We start from the raw sequence: 10,088 nt of genomic DNA on the forward strand, positions 1-10,088 counted from the left end.
GACGGGGCATGTCACACATCTGACAAGCATAGTTTATTCGAAATTCTATAATGGTACTCTGACAGAAAACCAGTGGAATGTGTTGCTTTGGTGAGAGCTTGCAGGGCACCTGAAAAAGTAAAGAAAAGCCAACAATTTCTTTTCACTTGTGCAACAGGTTCACAGAAAGGCAAAAGCAGTTTTGCATATGTTCACACAGATAAGAATGGGTAAGCATTTAGAATATAGGAGATACTAACAAATCTCATTCAATGGTAACTGGTTTCAGGCAATATGGCTATGATTCTAAGCGAACATGCATTACTGTGGTAGAATAAACTGTCACAATTAGCGGGCCACTGAAACAAGTGTTATAATCAAAAAGACATCACTCATTCGGTTAATAGATTGAAGCAACAGAAGTAGTACAAGCATAAAATACACATTTAAAAAGCAGCATGGACACGTCACGCTAATAAATTACTTGGAAGCTACCTTTCTGCCAGCAAAGTAAATACCGTTGTGGAATAGTGGCTTTAGCATACGTTTGGCTGGTTTATCCCATACTGATAATTATGAGACTTAGATGGGCTAGTTGGTTGCTGGCTTGATGGAACATGTTATGACGGTGTTTGTAGTAAATTCTGCTTCTTTCTACGCCACGATCTCATTGGTAATCCGGACAGAGTGTTCCTCTGACCCCTGACAAAGTGCAATGAGCATGAGAAGGTACCGCCTCCTGCTTTTTAACTATATTGCACGAGAACACTATAATATGGTCGTGTGTCGTCCTGAAGGGAACATCACCTTAGATGACTCTTGCACAGGAGGGTGCTTGGTGCACCTGAGTACTTCTGCCGGTCTCACTGATTATTGTCCCTTAAAGGCACTAAAATGACGCGTGATGGATGCTCGCACGATATAGCTAGAAATGGGGGAGGCTGTACACCTGGCCTCCAAAACATGCATGTTCATGTGTATGCATAGAGTTGTCAGCTTGCTTATTTCCTGTGCTTTGTGTTTCTGTGTGGACCTGCGTGCTAGGCCATGCCATGGGCTGTGCCGAATGTTTGGTATGTTATTGGTACTTTCTTCATTAACAAGTTCAGGGCCACGATCTTGTAGCAATGCATTTTCTGATGCCGTTTCTAATAGTGCTTCGTCAGTTGTCATAGTGACACTGTGCCCATGTTGTCAGTATGGATTTGATGGAACATGTTATAACGGTGCATGTGAGGACGGCACATAGAAAGAGTGCACTGAGGACAATCGCCGAGCTTCAACTGAGGTTTACTGCAGCAGTTCCTGCACAGAAACATTGGACGAAACACCGCCATGGTGCACATTGTCAGCGCGATCATAACAGAAAGTCATCATGTCATACAGCACTACAAACGTTCTCATCTGCACAAGATTAAAGACACATTTGTACTACACGTTATACCCCATCATCAATTTACGCTCTTCAAACCCGCGAAATTCAAAACCTTTTCTTGCAAATATATGTCTTTTCTTTTTGATAAATTAAATAATGCGATGTTAATGCAACTTTCTCCATTCTTTTTTATATGAAATGCCCCAAACAATTCTCTCTCTCTTTGATCCTTAAAACTTCCAAGTATACAAGTGTCGTCGTACACTGGAGTGCAAATACACCTTTACAATGGTCAGCCAAGCGACCCCCCCCGCTACAAAAGCCTGCACGAATGCTCGATGCTCCCTCAAATGGTCATTAACACATCTACCAGTTTGGCTGACATAACTGCCACAGGACAGCGGGATGTGGTAAACCACCTCCGTCTCGCAGCGTACGAAGCCCTTAACATGCTGTTTTGCACTCTTTTATGAAGTGCGTGTACTGTTCCCGGCATAGCACATTCGTGCCAGTTTTTCCGAGCGGAGGAGACTATGGGATTATTGGAACTCAAAACTTGTTAAGAGACATCGCATTGAACAGTATCAGATCCGCACTCGAATGGTGATGTGAGCATCAGAAAGCTCGGAGTGCAAACCAAGAGGCTCAAGCAGGCGGGTTTCCCTGGTGAAACAATCGCTTCTGTTGTTGAAAGCCTATTTGGTGAAGTAAGGTCTGGTGTGGGGAGCAGGGGAGCCGATAAAGAATGGTCAAGGAAGCCGTTAATGGTGCCTTATTTGCACAACCTCTCCCACCACTTGAAGAAAGTGGCCGGAAAGTGCGGCCTTCCCATAGTGTTCTCCGCTCAGAAAAACTGGGGTGAATTTGCCGTGCAGTGAACAGTGCACGCACTTCACATAAGTGTGCGAAACAGCATGCTAAGGGCTTCGTACGCTGCCAGGCGGAGGTGGTTTACCACAACCCGCTCTCTTGTGGCAGGTGTTATGTCAGCCAAACTGGTAGATGTTTTAATGACCATTTGAGGGAGCATCGAGCATCCGTGCCGGCTTTCGTAGCAGGGGGTCACTCGGCTGACCATTGCAAAAGGTGTCCTTGCACTCCAGTGTACGACGACACTTGTATACTAGGAAGTTTTAAGGATCAAAAAGAGAGTGAATTGCTTGAGGCATTTCACATGAAAAAAGGAAGGAGAAGGTTGCATTAGCACCGCATCACTTAATTTGTCAAAAAGAGAAGAGATATATTTGCAAAAGGTTTGCAAGTTGGCGGGCTTGAAGAGCGTAACTTGATTGCATAACGTGTAGTACAAATGTGTCTTTGATCTTGCGCAGATCAGGATGTTCCATAGAGTTGTATGATATGACCATCTGTTGTGATCGTGACGACACAATGTGCACCATGGCGGTATTTTGTCCAATGTTTCAGCGCAGAAACTGCTGCTTGTGTAATTTTTCTGCTGTAAACCTCAGCTGAAGTTCGGCAATTGTCCTCTGTGCATTCTTTCTGTGATCCGTTCTCACACAGCGCCGTTATACGATGTTCCATCAAACCCGTACTGATAACGTGGGCACAGTGTCACTATGACAACTGACGAAGCACGATTAGAAATTGCATCAGACAACGCATTGCTACAAGATCATGGCCCTGAACTTGTTAATGAAAAAAATACCAATAACGTGCCAAACATTCGGCACAGCACACGGTATGGCCTAGCGCGCAGATCCACACAGAAACACAGAGCACAGGAGATGAGCAAGCTGACAACTCTATGCGTACACATGAGCATGTATGTTGTGGTGCTCAGGTGTACAGCCTCCCGCATTTTTATCCATATTGTGCGAGCGTCCACCCCGCATCATTTTAGCACCTCTAAGGCGCAATAATCAGCGAGACATGTAGAAGTACTCTCAGGTGCACCAAGCACTATCCTGTGCAAAAGTCGTCTAATGCGATGTCCCGTTCAGGATGATGCACAACCATATTATAGTGTTCTTATGTAATATAGTTAAAAAGCGGGAGGCCTTATCATGCTCATTGCATTTTGTCAGGGGTCAGAGAAACACTCTGCCCGGATTACCAATGAGATCTCTGCCGGTCGTGAACAGTGGATGACAAGAGTGGCATGGAATGAAGCAGAATTTGCTACAAACTTGCGATCTTGCAACTTTTGGAGATATCGCAGCTGCGTACAACGTATGGAAACCTTTGGGTGATAACATTTTCCCTACAGTGTTGCAGTCAAGATTTCGAGATACCCGGAGCACAGCACAGAAGCATTGCTAGATAAGAGGTCAAATATACATAAAGTCGATACCGAGCCACGAAAAAATTTTCGACTTAACTGATATGTTCACATATCAGAGTTTGAGTTAACAAGGGTTCAAGGGATACTCCGGAGTCCCCTACTACAGCATGCCTCATAATCATATCGTGGTTTTAGCATGTGAAACTCAAGAATTCAATTTTTTTAGAGCAAACAGTATATGCATAAGACCAAATGATAATATAGAATATGCTGACAGCAGCTACATAAACAAAAATTTCATACTTTCATGAGGCCTGCACCTGCACTGTCAGTGAGCTGTACAAATTACAGAAGCACAGTCTACAAGCTTATGTGTCTTAGTGTGAGCAAGGAACCCGTATGGGCTCCAAAACCCATCGAACCATTTAACCTAACCCAACGAGCCAAGCTAGTTTCGTTCCAAGAAAAGTTGCAGCACGTAGGCTTTTCCTAGAATTCTTTCTCGGCCAAGAACAAGCTTGGCTTGTTGTGTAGGCACATAAATATTGAAAAGGCATGCATCACTACCGGTGAAAAAAATTGAATGCAAAAGAAGCATAGAGTACACAGGTGCAGTGTCTATCACATACCATTATTGTGCAGTAGATGCTACATTGGCTAAACAAGCCAAATGTATAAATGACAGGCTGCGTAACCACGCAAACTTGATGTGTGGGTCAGTTGGCATTAGTATTGCACTGCTCTCAGTGCAATGTGCACCCATATTTAAAAACCACTTGAATGTGGCAAAATATAAGGACCAGAGTGCTTCAGAGATATGTGAATCTTTCTTTATTCAAATGACGGGGAACCAGTGTGTTAGCTCCCTATCAATAGAATTATTAGACATTGAGACTGCTTATCATCACTGTAAAACAAATCGCGCTAGCCATGCTCCCTTTTTGTATTTGTGTGAGCAACATGCATTCAGATTGATCCATTCCACCCCTTTCGTCCTTGGCACCATATCACTGTGCGAGTAAAAACTGGACTTTTTCTTAGTGAAAGAGTGTTAGTTTAACACACAAACTAGCTCCATGGCAGTTTGTAATAAAGGAGTATAAGCATCCTCTGAAAACATGCCCATAAAGAACAGTGCTAAAAGAGCTCTTTAAAAAAAGAACATGAATGTATCTCTCATAAAGGCCAACTCTTGTGTCTTTTACTTGACATATTTTTCAATACCAATATTGAGGTGCAAGCTCACCATAGTATATTACCTTGCCAATGAAGCAAATCACAGTGGTGCTTGACTGTCGTAGGAACAAGTCGGATGTGAAGATTGGCACCAATTCGCAGCATAGCATGTTCTGCTTACACTTCATCACCAGGCCCAGCCATACCTATAGCAGCATTAAAACAAGTGAGCTTAGTGCCATAAGAGAAACAATATAGAAAGTGACACTATGAACAAAGCAACCTTCATTAGGCATAAACAGTAATAAAATGCAGACATTGTACCCACAGCTAACTTGACTTTGAGCAAGATAGCATGCATAGTAAGAAAGATCTGATGTATAAGCCATCTACTTGAAGATTACTCGAAAGCCCCTTCTTGCCGCCCCCCCCTCCCCCTCATGCACGGATGGCTGTCTAGCTGAGTAAACCTGGTTTATCCCAGATACAGTGTAAGCAAGCGTTGTCACTTGGGGGGCCAATCCTAATATTATTGCAGAACATGTATTCTTACAATGTTAATTTTTTTGTAACGCTGGCCATCCTGCAACATTTTAGCATCGATAAGGCTAATCGCATTACCCAATAAGGCTAACCAATAAGTGTCCCAGGAAGCATAACTCCGGATTTCTACTGGGAAGCATTCACTACATTTTGACAAATATGCTTCTATAGCTTCAACTCTATTTCCATCAACATAGTACAAGCTTCAAGCATCTGCACAAACTTAATGCAAAAGGGTGCCATTAGGAATACTACAATAGTTTTCGACCAATTCAGCCTTTAAAATAAACACTGGCAAGTTCTTTACTATGCCTAGAACAAATGAAGCTGTTCTGGAATTGAATAAGCCTTTTCCATACATGCGAAAAATCACCACCACTATGACTTGATTATGGGCATTTTGTAGACAAAAAACACCAAGCACAAGAGTTGAAGCTTGGGCAAGTCGGTAAGTTCATTTTGGTGGTGCTCACGTGAGGGAAATAAGCGACAGACAGAGAGTGAAAGCGTGCTGTGCTCTATCGCTCTCTGTCTGACTGTGACTTCCTTGGTATGCGTGCACTGTGGATGTTCCTTATCTCTTTAGTATGTGTGCAGAGTGAATACCATTGAAAGGAACATAGAGATGAGATAATGCTAGAATGAATACAATGAACAAGAAACGTGCCTTCTGATGCAGCACATCCTTATGCGACACAATTTTCTAGCAACATCCTAAGCCTGCTATTGCACTGAAAATGGCTTATTCGAGCTGCTCTACAAGACAAGTTTGCTTTTACAGAAGACTGATGACATTTGTTCAATTATTTCGACAAACTTGTGGTTATGCAGTAATGTGAAAAGGTGGCATCATTAAAAGCCACCTTATAGTTCTTGTGTAAAAAAATTAAATTACATTATGGGGTTTTACATGCCAGAACCACAGTCTGATCATGAAGCACGCCGTAGTGAGGGACTCCGGAATAATTTGGACCACCTGGGGTTCTTTAACGTGCGCCTAAATCCAAGTACACAGGTGTTTTCGCATTTCACCCCCTTGGAAAGGCAGCCGCCATGGTCACGATTTCATCCCGAGACCTCGTGCTTAGAAGCTCAACGCCATAGCCACTAAGCAACCATGGCAGGTATGCAAAAAAAAAAGAAAGCATACAGTCAACTCCACAGATCAGGCTAGGTATAAATAAGCAACAGTCAACAAGCTGCACCTTTGCATGATTGCTTTGCATAATGGTTCAGGTAAAAACAATTGCCGAAACATTCCAGATGCACTCAACACGATTTGGAGAAGACAGCATATGAGAGTTAAAAATGTTGAAAGGAAAATGTTTAGAGTAGTGCTTTGCTGCTGCAATGGTTTTTGTCAGTGCGCCAGTGAGCACAGTACGACTGAGGCAGCTGCTGAAAATAATAGATCCTCTTTATGGCTTTTTAGGGACTGATTTGCATGGCTTGTTGCATGCCTCAGGAATTTGCTTATTTATTTATAAACATACCTCATAGGCTCCAGTTGGAGTATTGCATGAGGTGGTAGGAAAAAATTTCTGAACTAAAAAGGAGAACATTCAACAAAAGAACTCAAACAAAACAAGAAAAAAAACATACTCTCTCGCAATGTGGCTGCAAATCGGGCAGCTAGGTTATAAAAACAAAGCAATTAGAAACAGTTTCATACTGGTAGTGCTTTAGGGGATAGAATGTTAAATTCTGAGCTTCGAACACTTTAAGCCACCTTTTGTGGCCTTTTGGTCTGAGGTCCCTTCTCTCTAGTATTATGGGAATCAATAACCCCGCTCCCGCCAATTTTTTTTAAAATGTAATACACAATTAGGTCAACTTACAGAAATATAATTAAGAACACAGAATTTGCGCATGGACATATGTTAGAAGAGAGAGAAACAGAAGTCTACAAGAATGCGTAATAACAAAGGTAACCAAAGCCCTGCTGCTTTTGTTGGGCAAATCATAGCAAGACATGAAAGGAAATGCATGCCTCACAAGATGGTCCCTAAAGAAATTGCCACAATGCAGTCAGTAGGGAGCACCATGAATTTCTACAATAGCCTCCAATTACATTTAACTCAGAGGAGGCTACTTAAATGAACTGATTAAAATGAAGGTAGGCCAGATTCAAAATATGCAATTCAAGTAGACCGAAACAGCAAGTTATGAATATAGCATATTCATAGCAACAGTGCTGTACATTATGTCATACATGCCAACCTGTGAACTTTATATTTTGTAAAAATTCTGCAGACAAAAATTTTTTATTGGCGAGATAGCACACATTTTTTTAAAGCTTCCTCTCAGCACCCACACTGTTGCATTGATAAACACATAATTAACCATTATTTAACAGCACACAAAGCAGCAGCGAACTGAAACACCAGAACTTACAACACTGGTTTATATCACCAGAGCACATTTGCAGTGTTCTTGCTGCTGCCGATTTAGCCTGTTTAAGAAATTTATCTGAACAAACTGGCCTAACGCAAGTGCCCCCTCTGGTATGCTCGTTAGAGATCTTCACGAAAAATACGAAAAATTCAGGAGAGTTGACAGGTATGAATTATACCAACAAAACCTACAGCTTGTGTAAGTGGCAGGGACCATTTTGTACACACCTTGTCGCAGCATGCAGATCAGATGCTTTGCCGTGCTGTTCCGGCTGCAGAAATGTCTTAGGTTCCTATGCGGTGCCTCTGGTTCACGAAATCTTGACATCCCTAAACAATAAGAAATGTTCCAATTTACTGTAATCCCTGCTGAAACTGCAAGCTTGCAAGTTAACAAGATCATGTTACATTCTGAAAAGTCTCATACAACCAAACTACACGAAGCTGCATCTGGTTGTGCAAACATCTGATTGTTACATCACAAGCGGTTATTTAACTGAAATGAAACTGCAGCAAACATAAATCTATCAAAAGCTTCACACAAACGCACATCTGTAGGAAGTTAAATGTGAATTGTACTACGAAGAAAATTTCTTAGCACATGAAGTGTTCCAAATCGAATTTCTTTATGCGGTGGAACAAAGCATTGTCTCGAAGGACGATGCACTGGAAATTACCCCAAGAACAAACGCTCTATTTTTCAGCAGAAAAAAAAAATTCGATGAAAAAGAAACACGGCTGTTGTAATCTCGGCTTCTCTGAAATAAACATCTACAAGCACACGAAAACACACAGGACACCCAACACAAGAAATACAGCCTGTCTGGCGACACTATATGTAGTAGAATTCGCGTACAAGCTAAAATCTGGCCATGCGTCAGACACAACAATCTAGTACCATCTCGCGCAGCCGTTAGCTGACGTACAGCCTCCCGCATTTTTAACTATATCGCACCAGCATACTATGAAATGGGTGTGCGTCGTCCTAAGAATAGCAGCTTAGCAGATGACGCTTGCGCTGGAGAGTGCTTTATGCGCCTCTGCTTACTTTTGTCGGTCTCGCTAAGTATCGCCGTTGAAGGCTCTAAAATGGCCCATGATCGACGCTCGCGCAGTATAGTTACAAATGCGGAAGGCTGTACTTCTAGAAATACCTATACAGAAATTACGTACACAAGCAGTAACTTTCCCTGCTTGATTTTTTTCTTTACCAATCAGGTCAAACAATCACCGTTAGCATACGTTATAGCAGAAAGTAAATACATGATAAAGCTCCTGGCAACGTCCAATACGTTTCAGGACATTTTTTGTGAGACTGTTCGCTAAATGTGCACTGCGACATGAACGAACATTCGAAAAACACATTTATCATTGTGGTCGCTTTACTAATCATTTCGTGATCCGTATAACAATTCACACTTCACGAACCATTGACTACAAAAATGCGCGCAAGCGCCGGACTTACCTTTCTAGGCGTAGTCGGCAAACGCTCCTTCATGTCAGGTCGCGGCGTCGACTGCACGACGATCCTTCCGACGTAAACACTGTTGAATTGCGGATGAACTACAGCACGTAATAGCTCAACAAATTGTTCCGTGCACTGTGATCCGATGCGATATTATCAGAGGCCGGGAACAAAGAAAGCGCAAGCGGGCCATAACTACGATAATCGACATCGGCGAACCACGCGAAAGGTACTGCGAGCTACGTTACGCGGTCCCAGGGGTTAGGTGATCATCAAAGCACACAAGGGGCACGACATTTTCTCTCGGCACAGCGTACACACGATTAAACATCCACATCGACCTGCCTCAATGCAGCGCGCACACACAGCAACAGGCAGCAACAGCACGGTCATGCCCCTGGGGCAGTGGCAGCGCCTCCTGGGGGCACCGAAAGCGACCATGCTTTCGTGCTTTTGCCCACTTTCGGCCCTTTGGTGACCGCATGTATCGTGACGGCGTAGTATGTGGTAGTTTGTATGGGTGTTCTGTGGTAGTATTTCGATATCATGCATCTTATACGGCGGGTTCCAGCCACATTCCTTTCAATAGTGAGGACAGCAATCGCTGGATCTGCGAGGCTGCTTGGCCGAGTGGTTACGACGCTTGACATGGGATCTGCGGTACGCGGGTTCAAATCCCGTTTTGGCTTATTTGTTTTTTTTTTCTTCTTATTTATTAACCTTTTCTTTCTTTTTTTTTCTCTGTGTTTGGCAGCGCCGTTGGTTGTGCCCCGGCGCCGACGCGAAGCGGCTGTCGTTGGGGTGTTGCGGAGCGCTCGCTCGTGTGTACCAATTTCAAATCGAATTTTACCGTAAATGGTTCAAGCATTAAATCGAGCATGACAGCTACAAGTAGACCTTTTTGGTGCAAGT

At 43.0% G+C, this 10,088-nt stretch overlaps 1 long non-coding RNA gene across 2 annotated transcripts; it reads right to left on the minus strand.

The window, feature by feature from the left end:
- Positions 1–9,731, minus strand: LOC125944456 (uncharacterized). 2 transcript variants are annotated; one of them, XR_007466208.1, is made up of 4 exons: positions 9,177–9,731; positions 7,940–8,041; positions 4,859–4,981; positions 1–109 (listed from the first exon to the last, which is right to left on the minus strand). It is a non-coding gene; the product is annotated as an uncharacterized LOC125944456 (long non-coding RNA). The 2 variants fall into 2 exon arrangements; XR_007466209.1 differs by having other exon boundaries at positions 4–109; positions 4,846–4,981.
- Positions 9,732–10,088: the final 357 nt, after the last annotated feature.

This window comes from Dermacentor silvarum, chromosome 3 (assembly GCF_013339745.2).
Source record: "Dermacentor silvarum isolate Dsil-2018 chromosome 3, BIME_Dsil_1.4, whole genome shotgun sequence".
Taxonomy (NCBI): domain Eukaryota; kingdom Metazoa; phylum Arthropoda; class Arachnida; order Ixodida; family Ixodidae; genus Dermacentor; species Dermacentor silvarum.